Source organism: Mustela putorius, unplaced genomic scaffold (assembly GCF_011764305.1).
Source record: "Mustela putorius furo isolate JIRA1106 unplaced genomic scaffold, ASM1176430v1.1 tig00000281_pilon_pilon_pilon, whole genome shotgun sequence".
Lineage (NCBI taxonomy): Eukaryota > Metazoa > Chordata > Mammalia > Carnivora > Mustelidae > Mustela > Mustela putorius.
The window spans coordinates 21,409,204-21,429,132 of NW_025421343.1; the positions used below are offsets into that span (position 1 = coordinate 21,409,204).

The 19,929-nt window shown below is 38.0% G+C and overlaps 1 long non-coding RNA gene across 2 annotated transcripts in view; it reads right to left on the minus strand.

Moving 5' to 3' along the window:
- Positions 1-9,060: 9,060 nt before the first annotated feature.
- LOC106007117 overlaps positions 9,061-19,929 on the minus strand; it is a 188,437-nt gene continuing 177,568 nt past the window's right edge. For both annotated transcript variants that reach the window (XR_006606480.1, XR_006606481.1), the window contains one exon: positions 9,061-10,996. This is a non-coding gene — a long non-coding RNA (uncharacterized LOC106007117). The remainder of the gene's footprint in view (positions 10,997-19,929) is intronic.

A 19,929-nucleotide genomic window follows, 5' to 3' on the forward strand; every position in this document is an offset into this window, starting at 1 on the left:
CTTGTTGATTCCACAGCCCAGGATTCCTGATCCTAACCTGTCAAAATAGAGACTGACTCATTTGTTCTACACATATCTGCAATTCAAAACATAATAAATTTCCTCCTGTAGAAGATGAAGCCTTCCATTCTCTAAGAGTGACAAAACATCACCTTCTCAGAACGTAAATTAGCCCCTTTAAGAACTTCCCTTAAAATGTGTTTCCTGGTTCAAGCTGTAGAGAGTCTCTCTTGATTCTGGTTTTCTGTCTCTGATCTTGGGCAGTTGCATTCAGAGCACGTCTTTAGTATAATTTCATAACTTCAAGAACAGCTGGCTGTTTCACGATTGTCAATGCACAACCTTAAATCTCTCTCAAACTTACAAGTGGCCCTCACAGCTTTTGTTATAGTGATCACTTCCCTTGGTGAAAGCATTGTAGCTGTTGGTAAAATGGAGCATTTTGATTGATAAACAAGTGAGTGTGTTACGTGGAAAAGCTTCACACAATTATATTTTTCTTACAGAGAAAGAAAGATGCTGTTTGGAGTGCATTTATTAGCTTTCAATAAGATCTACCTACAGATTTTTGTTAGTGGGTTCCATTTCTGCTCTTCAGTATTATATTCCATTCACCTCTAGGTATGGTCATTGTCTTCCACCCAAAACATTGTAAGGTTGGGTGGTCCAGATGGTATTCTACCCACAAGGGCATAAGAAGGGGAAACAATTGCACTAGTGAGATATTTCATTTTTGGAGCTTAATCAGGCCATGATTAATCATCTCCCAAGGCAGAGAATGTCCTATAGAAGGAGCAACCATTGAGAGCTAGGTCTCCCAAGGGAGAGCATACTTCAGCTTTCCAGCCCACAAGAACTGGTGAGTAGCTTCCTATGACTTTTCCCCCTGGCTGCCAAGATGTCCAAAAAGATGTCCTCAGAGGCTCTACCAATTTTCACTTTTCTCAAATTTCCTCTGATTTAATCTCCTAAGGGACCTTAAAATAAACAGTCATTCTATATATTACTATTTTGATGTATTTGTAGGAAAGAACATTATTTCACAAATTCAAAAGGCAACAGGACCCTGTAGTTAAAACCACAACTCCTATCTTTCCAGGAAGACTTACCTGCCAAGAATCACCTTATCTGTAGTCAATGAAGTCATTCACAGCTGCTTGACCTACTCACATTCTTTAGAATCATGCTGTCATAACCTTTACCAAAGATCCAGAAAGGCGTTCCCTTGGAAATATGCAATCTTGGTCTTTCTTTTCCCTAATCCCAAATATTTGTATTTCTGCCATGCTTATTCCCATCATATTCATCACCCTTAGTAATGCTCACTATTACCTCTCAGCATTGGAGAGAGGCTCATGATAAAGTGCTCTGCGCATGTTTTGCTGCAAATTAGCTTATCATAGGAAGAAACAAATATAATGGCATTCTACTTGGAAAACAATCATTTGGTGTACATCTCTATAAATGTTTAGGGGGGTTATACCCTAAGCTACTCACTACAGCAGTATTGATTTTCCTTTTTGGATCACATTTTTCATGCTTCAGTGTCATCTGCCTAGGATTTTATTCTATCGATACATGTAGGTATGGATCAGGATTAAGGAGCCTGCCCTAACACCCACGAACACATACTCACACTCAACTGCTATGAGAGCTTCTACAAAGAAGTATGTAAACATAGAAAAACATAATGTATAGCTTCCAGGCCTCCAAAAAATATGAGTAGGTCAAATGTTTCTCTGATGCAAATTATAGTAAAATTTCACACTAATAACCAAATACACCGAAAGAGAAATTAGCTAACTTCAATTTACTGAATAGACTTTGATAGTTAATGAACAGCCCAGCCCTCCTAATTTGTTGACTGCGAAGACAGCTCTCCCTAGCCAAATCCAAGAGTGTACTAAGAGTGACGGGCGACTTAATAGACTGGCAGCCCTCTATAATGGAAATTCCTTATTTACCAAGAAGGATCTGGCCCAGAATTTTCCAAAGACCTCTCTCTACATTCCCAAGAAGCAATAACCCACTTTTAATTTACAGAACTTTTTATTAGACTTCTCGAACCCCCACAGTAAGACAAGAGAGAAATTCTCTAGGGAGAGCGTTCTTAAAAATGTAATTCTATTTTTTATGATCCTGTATTCTAATGTAAATGTCCTATTCTTTCAAGTGGGAAGGAACAATTCTAAGAGCCAAATATATAACCTCTTTTCAAAGGTTTCACTTTAAAAATTAACTTTATAAATGCTTAAGATAAACGTTATATGACCTAGCCAGTTCTAAGAAAGATAATTTTCTCTATACGTACATCTCTCTATCTTCTTATAATTCTTGTACTTCGAAAAATGCTCCAAAGAAGAAATCTTGAAAGATTTTACATTCTAATAATGTTCATGTAAGTGAGTAGTATGGCGAAAATACTGTTTTAGGTGAAAATTATCTACGTTGTTGACAAAACATACTTACAAATGAGAGAATTTAGCACAAATAAAATGTGAGGTAATATTTCATCACAGATTACTCTTGTCTAAAATATTTGAAAAGTCATTAACCTCAAGGAAGATAAATTTCCAGTTTCCAAAAACAATAGTACCATTTCAACTTGTGTTCTGTTTTTATATGAAAATCAAAGCTGGGCAAACATAACTTTTGACTTTGGCAACCCCCCCAAAAAGTATGTTTTTGGCACCCTTTTCCATATTATTGAGTTATTTTGTGGAATATACTGGATCTATACAGGTGTCTCACAAAACTGCCTTCAATAATATCCCTCTTCCTTTTTTTTTCCAGACTGAGAAGTTTTTAAATTTCAGAACTTAATAACTTGACAATTTGATTTATAAAAAGCTGATTCCATTTTGATGTTACTAAAATTTCAGAATTAATTTTAATATTTTAAATAATCAATCATCAGTTGGGATATTGAGCTTGAGTCTAACCCAAATAAACAATAAAGTCCAGACAGACCTACCAGTAGTTAAAAGTCTTCTGAAACACTGGCCTTTTCATGCAAAGCAAATAGAAGGGCTGTTTTTGATCTTTTTTTTTTTCTACCAAAGGTTGCCATTTCAACCAGCATAAAAACAAAAAAGTTTTGAAATGGTAGTTTGAAGATTATTTCTCTAAGAATCAGACACAGTTTCAGTGTTAAATCTCCTCCATCCCTTCTTTTCCCAGGGTACAGCGATCTATACATAAATACAAAAACAAACAACATATGTCAAGTAACTTGAACTACAATTTTGGATGTCTTTAGATTACTCTAAAATCCCATGTCAGCTTAAGTATTCCTTTTATCAGGTGTCTTTTATAAATGAGAAAAGGGAGAGAAATGCAGAAGGAAACACATTCCTAATTTTCTTTTTGTGAAAGATGCAAAATCAAAGTTGTTTGAAAACTGCCTAGAATGTTAATTATATGTATCCTTCTAAAAACATAAGTAGGTCTTGAAAAGAAAAAAATTCACTTTTCTTCCCTTCATTTAGCAAGCATTTCTGATAGAAAGTCTTTAGGATCAATTAGGGGACCCTTCTGACTTTCCCTATTACCCTCTATTATTTGGAGGGTGTTGAAAACCACTCTTTAAAAAAAAAAAAATGCTCATTTAGGTCAAATTCTGAAGGATTAAAAAGATGAGATTTTATATTTTCCCTGGAAACATAGCATTGAGCAGGCAGGCTCCCATACATGACTTGACATTTTCGAGAAATGTGTTTTGGCACAACAGGAAAGGGAGGGATGAGACTTCTACACACTTCTGCCATAAAAACCTGATCATTTACCACCACAGATCCTCCACTAGCTCTAATTTAACTTAGATATTTTCACTGAAGCAACCCTCAACTTTCATATACATTGCTTGTGTGGTATCTAGTGTTATCCCTCCGAGATCTTACTAACAAAAAAACTAAGCCTTTCAACTAATGGGAAATAAGATTTCTCCAAGGGGTCATGTCAGGGTGAGGAGTGAGTAGAGAGAGGGGTAGTAAGATTGATGTCAGGTCACTGGACCATATATAACTAACTGCTTCATTACATATTGGGCCTTATCTGGGACTCGGGCTATTGGAAATACTGGAACAATTTTATCTTATGGCTATTTCAACAAAATTTTTGTGGTATTGATCTAAGCAAAGGATAACATGCAAAAACTGTAAGTCATTTTTGTTAGCCTTGGTATTGTTACGCTTTGTAAGAAAACATTATCTTTGAAGTTGCAATCGAAAGTTCTTCAGAACAACAAGGTCTTTGCTGCCATTAGTAATCCCTTAGGAAATGTGACACTTCGAGTCTTCTTTGGGACAGATGATACTGTGGAAATGAATGCATGTGGCTTAAGATAGCCTTGATATCCTCAGGTGGTCCTCACAGATCCTGCATAGATTTACTTTAAAAAACAAAACAACAACAACAACAACAACAAAACAGTATCTCTCTTATCAGAATGGCTTGGGAAGTTCTCCAACCACTGGTTTCATTTTGTTGAAAAAAAAAGGAGTCTAGCACCCAAAGAAGCCGTGAGCGGTAGGGCAGCACCCACAACCTTCTTCTGTGCCCCTTTGCGTACTCCTGACTCTTAATCCCTGTGGCACAACTTTCAGAAACAACTGTAGATGAGAAAGCCGAAAGAAAAGGTTTGTACTCATTTTCAAAATGGACTAAATCTGCTTATCACCTTGAAAATATTGTTTATATTTTCAAACCTTAAACATCAAGAGGGATGCTTCTCAATACCAATTCTGAAGCCAAGATTGCAATTTTTGCAAAGCTATAAGGGAAAGGTATGTTAATTATTGAGACATGGGATTTAGTAACCTCAGTGCCCAACCCCTGCCCTCCATACATTCCATTCATACAGTATATTGGGAAAGGAAGAGAAATCACTATCGGTGTCCTAAGTCCTATCACCATTCAGTTAGTAAACGGAGTCAAGAACAAGACAAAATAGATGGGACCAATATTAATTCTCAAGCCTAACTGCCACCCTTGCTCACCCCCCTCATGGATCTGGTCTATGAACATTAGAACAATGCCAGAGTATTCTTTTCACTTAATGTGAACATTACCTACAGAGATTCCGCTCTGCCCTGAGCCAGATCTTTTTGTTTTGTCTGATGCAGATCTTTCCAGAGTCATGCATCTCAATCAGATACTTGTTGCCTGGCTGGACAGTGAACCGGTCTTTTCAAACTGGTTGCCATGGACCCAATTTTCAAAAACACTAAGTAAGAAAGCAGCATAGCCAAGTGGATTGGACCTAGCAAGGAGTCTAAACTTAAAGGAGTCCAAGCTTATTTTTTTTCCTTCCTGGCCAACACTCCAACTCTAGAGGTCATTTCATTAGTAAAATGAAAATAATTGCTTTTTTATTGCTTAGAAATCATACCTCTTTAGAGCTTGACACTTCCATTAACCAAAACCAGATCCATACGTAGCATCATGAGGACTTTACTCAAAGACAGAGTTTTCTGTTGTAGAGAAACCAGAACTGGTTTGGGTCCCTTTAAAGCAACAGATAAGCTATTTAATAACATTGAAGACAACGAGAAAGGTTCAGTACAGGCTTCTGGGTTAAAGAGGAGGGCAGAGCTTCTGACAGGCTCTCTTGATGTTTTGTTCTTCCTCGTAAGTTTTTATCTGTCATGGTTCCCAGTGGAGTATTTCCCCACACTTATTCTGTGGGAGGATGCTGACATAGCTCCAGACTCTGCCTTTTATTTCTTAATTCTCCCATGAGAAACAGCCATTCCTTAGCTTCTAATACAAAAGAAATAAGAGAGAAACGATAGCTGCCTCACTGGTTGATTCACAAGTTTTGGTACAAAAGCGGAGACCATTCAGAGTATTTGAGGAAACATTCCCAACTCCTAATCAAAAGTCAGGAATTGCTTTGACACTAGGATCTTACATGTCACTTTATCTTCCTGCTCGGTCCTCACAAATCAATAAGGGTTGAGAGATGCAGGGTATGTTTGGACAGTGCTGATCAATTAAAATTCAGATCTGGATACTGGGGCTAGATAAATATCAAATGGCAAGTTACCTGAGGAAAAAGAATCACAGTTTAAACCAAACAAGGCAAAAAACTGGTCAACTTAGCAACTGTCTTCCAGAATTGTTGATTCACTTTACATCCAGTCAAACCTTTTTTTTTAAAAAAAAAAAAAAAAAAAATCTAGGGGGCGCCTGGGTGGCTCAGTGGGTTAAAGCCTCTGCCTTCGGTTCATGGTCTCAGGGTCCTAGGATCAAGCCCCGCACTGGGCTCTCTGCTGGGCAGGGAGCCTGCTTCTCCCTCTCTCTGCCTGACTCTCTGCCTACTTGAGATCACTCTCTCTGTCAAACAAATAAAATCTTAAAAAAAATATTGATACAGTCAAGGCTGTGGAACAATTTTTAAATCAAATGTCAGAGTCTATTATATATTTTTTTCAATCCTACAATTCTATAAATCTCAAGCATTTATTTTGGGCAAAGTATTGTATTAAGTATCATATCCTGAGAGGATATGAAGAATTTAAGATAAAGTAGTTTTAAGAAGATTAATACTGGCCCTGCATTGAGTTAAAAGGAGGCCACTTGTGGCACTCAAATTAACCTTCTATTTTGGTGGAGATATTTTATCAATTTCAGACTGCTTAATGGGGCCATTCTGAACCCTTTCAAGAAGCTTTTCTTTAATAGAAATAGAAACACTAATTTTCTTAACTTCATAGTCTTTCACCAATGAGACAGATGATTTTAGACTCAACTAACAGACCTTCAGTCTGCAAGGAGCCACACTCTGTGTGGAGTTGACGTATGGTCTTTTACATTTCCGGTTGGGAAAAACTGGTTACAAAGATCCTTTGCCTCCCCATTCCTGAATTTTTTCTCTGTTGGGTGTTGATGCTAATTCATTGCTGGGTTTTCTTAACTCTGCCAATTGCTCTTTTGACTTTTTGTACCTGGCTGTATTTCAGTCAGGTACAACTCCAGCGGTCACATTTTTTTTTTTTTAAAGATTTTATTTATTTGACAGACAGAGATCACAAGTAGGGAGAGCAGCACAGCGGTCACATTTTAACAGCCAACTAGAAGAGACCTCAGCCCCCACATCTGAATACACAAGGTTCTCTTCATTTCAACATCAAGTAATCATCAGAGAGGAGACTCAAAGGCTCTCTTTTTTTGAAAATTAGTATTTGTTTCAGAGGGTTATGAATTTTAGTTCTCTCTGAATTTGAATTCCCTCATCATTAAAGGAAGGGCTTCACCTTTAGCTTGCTTTCCCAGAACACATGGAGCCCTATGTGATCTGTGGTTCCCTATTATCCACTGGCTATAGGTTGAAGGTGCTTTCCATTGTAAACCAGTTTCTCCTCATAATACTTGATTGCAAGTGTCAAGCCAATAAAAGCACATTAAGTCTGATGGGAATTTAAAGATTTATTTTGAAATAATTCTCTGTGCACTGCTAGAAAAAAATTTCCCTTCCCAAACAGGGAGTGAAAAGTTTCTCCCTTCGGGGTAAACTTACAATAGAAAATTTAATGAGATTGGAATGGATTCCACATCGGTGACCTTTGTGAGACTGAATCCCCTATTCTTCTAAATGTAAACTTTAAGTTCACCCAATTTCCCATAATAATTCCACTTACTTTTCATTCTTTGTACTCAATGACAACCTTTTAGGAGAGAGACTGACAGCAGTTATTTTATGCTAAAGTGAGTGAATACAAACAGGAACCGGCAGAAAGATATTAAAAGATTGTAAAGGAAGATGAAAAAAGAATTTCATTTGCTCCAGATTCAACTATCTTTCTCAAGCCTCCCTTGTTACGGAGAAAATGACTCCTCCAAAAGGTTTTACAAAGACTTAAATCCTACCCCTCGCAATCATCTGGTTTGCCCACAGCTCAACTGCCTCATTAGCAATCTGAAATTGCACACAGTTGGAGAAAATATAGCAAGAGGATGTAGGCATTGCCATGGGGAAAAGAAAAGGCATCCATGGTGAATTCTGCTTCTATAAACAAAAAAGTATCTTAGTGGAATAAACATAAGCTTTCTCTTGAAGGAATCCCAGTTAGAAATGGCAAAACCATTTCAACATCATAACAGTCCTATACTCCAGCTTTCTCAGCACGGAGATGACGCCAGATTTGTCAGGGGAAAAGGTAAACAAACGTTCCCAGCACTGTAACAGATAAAGTGATCTGGTGAGCCTCCCTGTTGAGAGAAAAAACTTAAAATAGGGAGTATTCTTCTATAACTATATTAATGTCTATGACTTCCACCTAAGGACAAAATGATTTTTTTCCTTCAATCTTTATATAAAGCTGCTGTTAGTTGCAGTAGGCATGGTATTTTTATATTTTGATAAGTCCCTCACATTGACTTTGACCCCTATTTCATGTTTGATTAGGAGATCCTAAATTGGAAAGGTAGGATTTTCTGTCTTCTTTTTAACAAATCTGCACCATAAGCAATTTCTAAAGATGACTGCCTTAAGCCATCTAAGTAGCTCTGTCAATCAGTGGTGGGTGCTTGGTGAGAATAGATTAAGCCTCCCTTCTGCATAGGCAGCTGCTCATTCAGACCCTCAGGTGTCTTCCCTCACAAGTCCTTGTCCCAACCCAGTCTCTTGAACGAACCCACATCCCCCTGTCAAACCAATGGCAGTCTCTACGTGCCCTGACAGCTTGTCCAACTTAATTCCTCATCCCCTGAATTTCCCTGAAGTCCCTGCCCTCTCTTTACTCACGTAGATAGGTCCTTAACATTTGATGGACTTTAAAAAAGATTTTACTAGGGAAAAAAAAAAAAAATCAACAAACTTTTGTGCTCCGTGAAGAAGGTGTGACCAAACTTTGCTATTACGTTAATCACCTTGAGGTAATAAGGAGAGTGTCACCCGTGTAGCAAAAGAAAACCTGACGGCTACTACAATCATACCCTGTGCAGAGGAACTGTAAAGTTTTCTACAAAGCCTGGGTGGCTCAGTTGGTAAAGCATCTGACCCTTGATTTTGGCTCAGGTCGTGATCTTAGGGTTTGTGAACCGAGGCCCGTGTGGGGCTCCATGCTAGGTGTGGAGTCTGCTTAAGATTCTCTTTTCCCCTCTGCCCCCACCTATCCCCACCCCCGGTCCCTCTCAAAAGCCTTTTAGAGACTCCGATTTAATGGTATGGAAAAATATTCCCTTCAGAAGCAGGTCATAGGTTAGAGCACGAGTTTGAGTCACATTTTACTTACCGGTTTGCTGCAAATGCAGATATGGCACTTAAACTTCTGAACCTAATATTAAATTAGCATCTGTTGGGTCTGTCCCTCACCTCCCTTATCAAAGTGTCTGAGGGGGAAAAAAGTCCAATACTGACCTTCATCTTCCACATGGAAAAAGCTTTATCCTGGGAGCATATTAAGGTGATTTGATTATACAGAGTGTTTTAGAAAAAGCTACTTCAATGATTCTTAACATTTGGTCCCTAAGAAAACAGTATCAGCAATAACCTGACATTTGGTATTTATGCAAATTCTCTGGTCCTGCCAGAGACCCCAGCCCAGACCTGTGAATCAGATTCTAGAAGTAGGTCCAGCAGTGTAGCCTCTGACAAGCCTTTAGCGATGATTCTGGAGCATGTTCAGGTTTGAGAGCTACTGAATGATGCTCTGACAAGAAAGTTAATGCCACCAATAAACTCCGCTTCCTCAGAGGAAAAACCTTAAAAGCTTAAATGGTAGGTTCCATGTAGGCCCAATACATTCTGATGCATGGACAGAAATGTTTGCTGTTTGGACTTAGAGTATCATTTGGAGGTAAATTAATCCTTTTCTTTCCTGGCATAACTGAGCTTCATGAAGGCTCTCCCCAGAGATTTCTAATCAGCTTTCCTAGTTCTTTAAAAAAAAAATCAACAGCTAATCCACTTTGCTTGACTGGCCCAGGGCCTCTAGAATGACCTTGGACACTTTCTTCTTAATTGATGAGCTCTGGACCATTTGCCTTAATGCTACACTACCATTTATCAGTACTGAGTTATACTTAATGACATAGTATACTGGTGTAAAGACTAGGTGCAAACTGATTAAGTTAAAATGACTACTAGTTACGAGTGAGTTTTGCTTTTAGAAGATAGTTTCCAAGGCTCGGGGTGGCTTATAAAACCTGGAAAGCACAGCCAACGTAGAGATCATCCTAAGTCCCTCCGGAGCTCCTTTCTTGGCTCCCTCATTTGAATTGGTGCAGAAACAGAGTAGAGAGCCAGCAAGTGACTGTTTATAAAGAGGTCTTGCAAAATAGAACTTAAGGTTGTTATTGTGTGTGCACATGTGTATATGTTTCCTGAAATCTCACCTGTAAAGAGCATACTTATAGGTACTTAAAACATCCATATACATTCTGACCCCCCATTGGGGGGGATCTAGAAAAGTAATTCAAAGTGTACAAAAGGCAGCCTAAAATGAAGGCTTAGTGGTGATATTCTGGAGGAGAATTCTGTAACTGTTACTGACTCTAGGCCTCCCTTAAAAGGAGTCAAATTTGTCAGATATTTTGGAATGATTGCTTTTTCAGGAATTACTGAAAAAGAATAACTGATACATCATGATGTGTTCTGCTTGCTTCTCTAAAAATCTGTGTGCTCCTCTCCTGTTGCTGGTCAAAGTTTGAGCATTTGAGTGTCTGTTTTCTGTCTCCAAGAATATTTCCTCCTGGGTTCTTTCCCCTTTATCCTATCTCTCTTTCATACCTGATCACCAAATAGCTCCAGCTAAAGCAGTCCCTCCTTTTCTTGTCTCAATTGTATAATATCCATTTACATATTCTTTTCCTAAAAGTTAAAGTCTCACTAAGAGTCTGCTTTCTAGAATAATCACCAGTCTCAAGATGCTTTAGTGATGGGAAACATACCTTTGTGGGGGGAGGGGCTGAATTAGATTGCCTGGGATTCATGCAGATCCAGAGCCTTGACCTTCCTCCAGAACTTCAGAGTCCATTGTGGTATTTCTACACTCTGAAACACAAGGCGAAATTATAGTGGTGGCTTGCCTTAGTCCACAACCCATGGTTTGTGTTATTGGTTCAGTCCTAAAACCTTGAAACAAACCTGGAATAAAAATTTCTTTCAGAAAAATTAGCGGGAAATTTTATATGCTCTAAAGATTCCTACTTACGAGGTACACCAAAAAGACCTTGATATCAGAAGGCGACAGATAATTGTTTTCTTCTCCCAACTGTTTTGCCTTTCAGGGCCATTCATGGTGATTTTCCTAGGTCAGTGGTGCAATTCAACACTCTTCTAATAAGCCATAATAATTGTTGGCACAACTGTTATTACAATGGGACTTTCCTGGGTTTCATTCATTCATATCTATAGACCATAGGAAGCTCACACTGGGAAGACATGGGTAGCTTCCCAGACAAGAGCAAGGAAAGGATTTAGCATATCATACATACTATATATATGCACTGTGAGTATTCTGAAGAGGGGCAAATGAGAAGGGAGAATTTAAGCAGGAAACGAATTTAGAACTTCACTCTTGCCTTTGATGGTTACTGGTGGCAAGTTGTTCCTACTGATAAGTCTGGTAAAAACTTTTCTAGTAAATTGAACTCCTCTTGAGCCAGAACAGGTAATCTGTAAAGAAAAAAAAAAAAATGTGGCAGATCATTGGACCAGAAACGACCTCTCCTGAGGAAGTGATCACGAATCACCTGCACAGGGCAAAAAAAAAAAAAAAAAAAAGGAAAAACCACTTGTTCACATCTTGTATGGGCAGTTTAAAGGACCTACTACAAATAACCTTCAAAGACAGAGAGGGAGAGAGTGGGAAGGAGAGCTTAAAAATGGAGAGGAGATTTTACCTTGAGAAATGAAATAAGCAATCCTAATATTCCTCTAGTTGATTCTGAAAATGGTCACATGTCTACAGCTATTTATTAAGTAACTTCACTGCAATTTGAAGTTCCTGAGTGGTAGTGATATGCCAGTAATGCACTTAGATACTTGAGTTCTTTGGGTTTTCTTCTTTACGCCAATGAATGTAATCTCTATACCTGCCATTCTGAGTACACACACACACACAGACGCAACCACAGACACACATATATTAAGGTAAATGCATCATCTATTACTCATTTTGTAGGAGACGCTATGTATAAAAATCAAGATTCCAGTGGCCTCATTCCGTGTGTTTCAGTGATAACATGTAGTGGGGAATAAAGGTATACTCTCCCACCTGCCTCGCTGACCATATTGTTAAAATTATAACCTTAAGCAACACTGTTAAAAATGCCTGTGTAAAATATCTTCTCTAGTATCAATGAATCAATATATTTTGAATTCAACTTTCAAAAATATGTGCTAAACTTAAATATTTTTGTATCTGTGGTGTTTTCCTATTAACTTATAGTAGTGAACAAGTGATCACACACCTGATACCATCAAGAAGGAAAATGGTCTAAATGGAAAGTTAAAAGGAGAGGTTTTTAAATAGTCTTGCCAAAGAGAATTGTTTAATGAAAATGTAGATTCATTTCTTTCATTATGAATGTGATTATAAGAAATGCTCACCCTATTATCCTCTAGCTTTTGAAAATCAATGTTTTGTACTCCTAAGGGCCAAGGAAAACATTCTTCAAACTAGTGTAATACACAGACACCTTGGGAATGAAAGGTACAGTAACTTGGTCACAGCATAATGCTAATTAGCATTCCAACATTCAAGGGTACATACATCAGTCTTCCCTATAATTCTGCACTGAATCACTTTTGGGAATTTCAGCTAATCCTTTTGAATGAAAGGCACCAACATTAATGACAGATCTTATCTAAGATGGAAAGCATTCACGTGTTCCCTTTCAGGCATGGTCGTGAGTGGATGGAAATTGCCATCTAGTCTTCCCACCTAATCATCTCATGTAAATTACTCCAAGGTCTAACAATGTTGCACAGAAGGCTAACAGACTATGTGTACCAAGGATGTTTCATTCGTGCAGTTAGCAAGAACTAGCCATTTACAAAATATATTCAATGATTTGTAAATAAAATTTTTGATTCCTATAGTTTTGTTCAAACTGCTATCTTTTAAAATACTTAGATTTTATTTGAATTTTGAAAATAATCTGTTATAAGTTAGATGTTGCTTTTTGACTCTGTGATTCAATGTACACTCAGCCATATTCCTGTGGGGAAATATCAATTCTATTGACTTCCTTGGCATGAGCCAGAGATTCATAGTTTCTTTAAGGACTCTAAGTATGAGACAAAACCAAAATTAAATTCGAGTGAAGAAATTAGAAACCTATTGTATAAAATGTATTTTTAAAATCTTAAGATACATGTGATTTACACTGCCTGTTATTCTAGTCTCTTTGTGAAATAACCACAGCATAATATTTGTTAAGACTCTGAAACACCAAATATTTGTGATGTTTGTATAGCACCGTTGTTATAATATGTGATTTCAAATGGTAAGCATCTTTGTTGTAATCATGTGAGCCCACAGAATTCCTGCTGTTATGTACAACCAGCTCTCAGAATTCAGATTTCCTGCAGCTGCTGTATCACCAATAAATGAGAATTGTGAAAACAATTTTTTAAAGAATTGAGTTTATGCTCACTGTGCATTTTCCTAATGAATGAATTCAGAGAGTTTTATTTTTACTAGAAATGCTCTCTTTCAGTCACTAAATACAACTGCTGATTTCAACCATACTACCATTCAACAGTTTCTATATTCTTGATCTAACTACCCAAAATTGGAAGCTTATTGCAAGGTGTGTCCTAACAAATGTACAATAAATGACTTTTCCTGCATGCTGCCTGAGATATGTTATAATTTGAAATGTCTTATAAAAAAAACCCTACATATTTAACCCAAAATTGAACCAGCAATATTTCTCATGTGTATGATGGTATGTTAATATGAAAATCAGAAGGATTTTCTGTCATACATGTTTTATGTGACATTTAATCTTGTTAAACTGTAATCTATGAAGTATATTCAATGCCTGAACTAGTCAATTCTGTACAAATCACTGTCTTAACTGTTTTCCTGATCTTAACCATATTTTCCAACACTTAAAAATATAAATGTTTGTAAATTAGCCATTCATTTTTTAAAAAATCAACTTTTATGTATCTTCAGTGTTACTCAGTTAAGTAACCTGAAACAAAGAAGAATTTAAAGCCTTCCTTGTCATAGTCCAGTCCAGGCTCAGGGACATTTCAGCTAAGCAGAAATCCATTCATTCATCCAGCAAAATTTACTGAGCATCTGCTGTGAACTAGGCTTTATCTGAAATATTAGGTGAATTCTTAAGAAACAGAGAAATCACAAACCTCTATCTCCCAGTGAGAAATTTCTGAACTCCCCTATACCATTCTTCCATAATTTCCATAGAATTAAATTACTTTGTTTCTCCTATATTAAAACAAAGATAGAAATTATCCAAGGAAAGATCTTGGATTAAAACACAGTCCATCTGGCTCAAGAAAAATGCAACTATCACAGAAGTAAGGTCTTAAAGTCATATTTAAAAAATTAAATTAAAACCCAATATAAGAGATTTGACCCTAACTTCTAGAAGAAACCCTTGAAACAAGCATATTGTGTTGGTTTCAAAACATTAAGGTTCTTTGTTAACATTTCCTAAAATGTTTCCTTAAAATAGACACCTAAAATGGTGTCTCTGTAGGGGATCAAGGAATTCTGTGAAAGAGGAGGAAAATGACTGATGTAAGGGTATTTATCTACGTAATACCATGGAAAGGAAGACACCTAGGATGTTTTCTCAATGACAGATTTCCTTACATGTACCATGTCTGTTTATCACTTTTTAAAAGTGCTTGTATGTCACCCCCTCACTTACAGCCAGATTCACATCTGAAATGTGACACATTCTCATTTTTCTTATTTAAGGAGATGCTGCCACTGTCTTTCAGGATGAATTGTTGTTATGACAGAGATAAGGGGGTTTCAGATCCAGCCGTGTCAGAAGATCAAGCAGGATCAAAGAATGAAGCCCAAAGTTCCAAGGCAATTGAATAACTTGGAAGAAACATAAAACCTTGTGATTTCTTCCACTGTGGTGCTTAGGGTAATGAGGCTGACAGGTGCTCTATGCCTTGACCCTATATCACACATTAATTTCAGCAGCATTTGAAGTTCCTCTGAACCTGCTGAAACCAGCTGTAACTTGCCATTCTCACAGAGAGTTATTAAGTCATTCATCGCTGTAAATAATGGAGCGATGGAGGCAACATTAGATCTATCCAAACAGCTACACATGCACAAGATAAAACAGTGCTCAGAGATGCTGGTTTGCAGAATCAGAAAACTCTGGTTTCAAATTCCAGCTTTGTCAGTCTACCTGGGTAGTCTAGCCTTGTGAAAATCCTGTCACCATGCAGAATCTCAGTTTCCTGGTGTATAAAATCAGACTAATAGCATCTGCTCTTCAGGACTGTCTTAAGGGGTCAAAGAAATAATTAATATTTACTAAATACCTGGCACAGTATCTGATACATGTACGTCACTCAAAAAATGTTAATTGGTATTTGTGTCCTATGCAATATTTATATCCCTTATGCCAGTGATAAAAATTCTCTCCCTGACCAAACTTGAGTCGCACTCCTATGAAACCTCTTCTTGAGAAGGCCCTGACCTTGGGATCTGTCCCTGGCTCACTTAGTCCAGTCTTAGCAAAAATCTTGTTGGGTCATTTTAGTCGAAGTCCTCCACCCTTGATATCTGGTCAAATTCCTCATCCCTCACCCTTGATATCTCACACCCTGGCCTGCCTTCAGCGAGAATCCTGTGGACTCAGTCTAGCAAAAATCACCTAGCTTGGATGTATCCTCTTAGTAATGTTCCTCCCACTGACCTTCCTCCTTGTTTCTTGCCTAGAAGTCCTCACTGTCCTCATTCTATTCAGAGTTGAACTCAGTCTCTCTCCCCATCTCCCCATAGCAGCAGTCCCCTTCTTAAATAAAGCCTTCTTTTCTTTAACAAGAATCTGAATACATTTTTTCTTTAACACCAGCAACATCTTCCATGCTGAGAGATGAAAAGACCAAATGAGACTGATTCTAACTCTAACTACTAATTCTAACTACAAGTAGACTTAGCCAACATTTACTGAGTGCTTGCTACCAAACAAGCAACATATTGAGTACCTGGATTATCACTCTGTTCTTCACGAAAAACCTCTGAAGAGTGTAATTTGTCCCTTTTTACACATGAAAACTTTGAAGGTGAGAGAAATTACATATTTGCCCCAGATCACATAGCTACTAAGTAGCAGAACCAGAATTTGAATTCAAGTCTGCCTGACCCCGAAGCTCAAATTTATGATCATTGGGTTATTCTGCCTCTGTCAAGATCTTCTTGGTTTTGTTTGTTTGTTTGAAGATTTTATTTATTTGACAGAGAGAGAGAGAGACAGTAAGAGACGGAACACCAGCAGGAGGAGCAGGCGAGGGAGGAGCAGGCTTTCCCCAGAGCAGGGAGCCTGATGCGGGCCTCCATCCCAGGACCCCGGGATCATGACCTGAGCTGAAGGCAGATGCTTAATGACTGAGCCACCAGGGTGCCCTGCCTACTTGGTTTGAATAAACTCCCAAATTGACATAAAATGATATATCTACCAATATATGCCTCCTGTACAATCACCATGAATAGGTCAAAAAATTCCATACAGATTTGATAGACACAACTCCACAATAACAATCCTACATCGTTATTACCACAGGTCTTATAACTTGTGGCAAGAAATCCAATAGAATGTTTTATCGGTAAAGAGACGTTAGCTAATAGTCCCCAGATGCAAGGAAAGTTCACTAAGTTTTTCGTGCCTCATCCAAGTCACCTTAGACACAGCTCATTCAATATCTCCTGCAATATTTCAGATAACCACAGAGAACAGAGATATTTATTTCTGTCTGTTTTGGCCTGCTTATCTGTATACATCTGATTTGGGAACAAAAATAAGTCTAATTTCGCTTACAAATCTAAGCACAGTTCTTTTAAGAAATCAAGCTACGAGATCATCCAAAGCAACAAGAAGGCCATGCCTACGCACATAATCCACGAATGGGCACAATTACCAGTCCAAAAGGTGCTTGAGTTTACCATGATATCTCCTTGTTGCAAATGACCATTTCGTTCTAGAACTGCCCTCACAGCGGCTACAGTGCTGCCCCACTCCCATCATCTGGGAACAGCGTGATTCTGCATGACATGGAGTCCCCCAAACAGGGAAGGACGATGTAAGTGAATCCAGAGCTGAGCCAGTAAACTCTTGATCTTCTTTTCAATTTTAATAATTGAACATGTTTAACTGTAGACTCTCAAGATCCTACCCCCTCACATGCCTATGTATGTGGAACCAGGAGCAGCTCTCCCGGGCTCTGTGCTCAGCCATTCAACGGCAAATAAAACCTCATCAAGGGATAATGGCGGATGCACTGTAAGTATACCTTTAGCAAAAGTTCATATTCGATCTTTGGTTGGCACCTGAGTCAGATGCTTTCTAATGCCTCTGCTTCCACATTTTAATTACTGGCTAAAAACAGAATTCCATAAAATATTTTCAGAAATTCAGAGATGATAAATCTATAATATATGAAGTTATCTACAGTGGTCCCATGCATGTCCCATCTACTGAAAGGAAATCATTTCATCTGAGCAATAACGTGGGCCTATACTGCCAAAGAGTTGATATCGCAGGGAAATTTTTATTTTCATAAAGCAATGACAGATTATTAAATAGGCTAAATGCAATAAAAAATTTATTCTATGTTCTTTTCTTACTATACCTAACTAAAAATAAGGTCCAAGTGTAATCAGAGTCCAGCGACACAAACCAGAAAATACAACAAAAGGTCAAGCCCTCATCAAACAGCTACACCTGTTCTGAAAGCTCTGCTGGTTTTACTTTATGAGGAAAAATGTTAACAGCCTTCTTTGGTTACCATGAGAACTAGAGGACAAACAACCAAGCAAGTTTCCTAGAGGGAAAAAAGAACGTGGCCATCTGTTTTAAAATTCTAGCCAACAAATTCCAAGCGTATGTAAGTCCCAGCCCTAAAGAAGCCAGAACTTAAAGATGGAAAAAAAAAAAAAAACACACACACACACACACACACACACACACACCCCTCATATTTATTGATCAGAGGGCACTCATGTCCCCCATGTTTGGGACACTGCAAGAAAAAAAATGGGGTAAAAATTATGGTTCCTATTACTGATTACAGAAAATCTGTATTTTTGTGACTCAAGCCTCCATGATGCCTCAACCCTCAACACATTCCTGAGGGGCCCTTCTAAGCCAGAGGTCCATAAATTCCATTAGAAAGATTAACTCAAAATTCTTAACTAATCTCCTTCTGTTGACAAATCAAAACCGAGACTTCTCTCAAGCATCCTTCCCCAAAGACTTCTCCATTCAATAGAAAAAATGACCAGAGTGCCCATGTCTTTCCAAAGATGATCAGTAGCGAAGACCAATTAAAAAAAAAAAAAAAAGCCAATCGTCAAAAAACAACATACACATATACATATGGCTACAAGTAGAACAGAAAAATATCAGCGCGTTTTAAGAATTGATGGAGGATGAAACAGAAAAAAAAAAATTGGCAAACATCAGAGCCTTTAAGGTCCATCAACCAGGGCACTTCATTTCATTTGAGTCAGAGGAAGCCTGAGAGGAAGCAACATATTTTGTAGTCATGGGAAGCACTAGTGCTTGACCTGCTGTGACTTCTGAAAAATTGCTGTGCCTCAGTTCTGTGTTGGGGGAACATATGAGTCTATGCATCACTGTATTACAGTTGCCTGACTCCTAATATTCCTCCAGAGGGGCTCTATAGAGTAATGGCTCAAGAGCGTAAATTCTGAAGCCAGAGTACTTGGGTTCAAATCCCAACCCTGCTAAACTCTGTGATCATGGGAAAGCTACTTACTTTGTGCCTCAGTTTCTTCATCAGTAAAATGGGAAAATAATGGCACCTAGCTCATGGAGTTCTTGTAAAAATGAAATGAATTAAGATATACAGAATCCTTAGAGCGTGCTATGTAAAAGTCACATACTGTCTTCTCTGCCCAAAGACAGAGAGCTGTAATTGGTTCTACTTGCTCTCCATCCATAGTGAACTAGGACTTGACTCTTAATGTTTAGGAAAATAGAAACAGAGAAGAAGAGAAGCCACTGAGACACAACTGGGAAAAGACAAAAGGAAAAATACAAAAGTGAAAGTAGTGGCGTGAGATGGACACTGAAGGACTCATTTTAATGTAAAAGAGGGAAAGGGAGGTGAAGTTATGAAAGAAACTTGGTGGGTTTAAAGTACTGATACAATTAGTGATGCCTGCTAAGTATCCCACGACTTTTATTATTGTATAATAAAAAGGAATATTAACAATAGTTCACATTTAGTAAGTGCCAGCCACTGCTAGACACTTTGAATATGTTCAACTCACACACACACAAAATCTCCATGAGTCTGGTATTATAATCCCCATTTTTCTCAAATGAAAAACTTGAAAATTAAAGAGGCTCCTAGTGTCCGAATCTTCTGTGATGATCAGGGCAGAGCCAGCATGAAGACGTCTGACTCCAGAGGCTACACCCCAACCACTGTGCTGCGCTCACTCCTACACAGGCGCCAGGACATGGATCCAGTTCTGGAAAAATCCATGGAAATGTTTTTGGAAACAGACATTTAAAAACAAAACAAAACAAAAAAACTCCCCCACAATCCTGGACTCTTCTGTTCTCCTCCTTGTGGGTTTTTTTGTTTGTTTGTTTGTTTGTTTGTTTTTGTGGGGTTTTGGTGTTATAGTAATAGTTTTAAATTGTCTAACTCCACCAGTAGCAAAGAACTTTTACTCTTTGATGGTCTTAATGAATCTGTGGATGTTTTATAGTTGTTACTACATA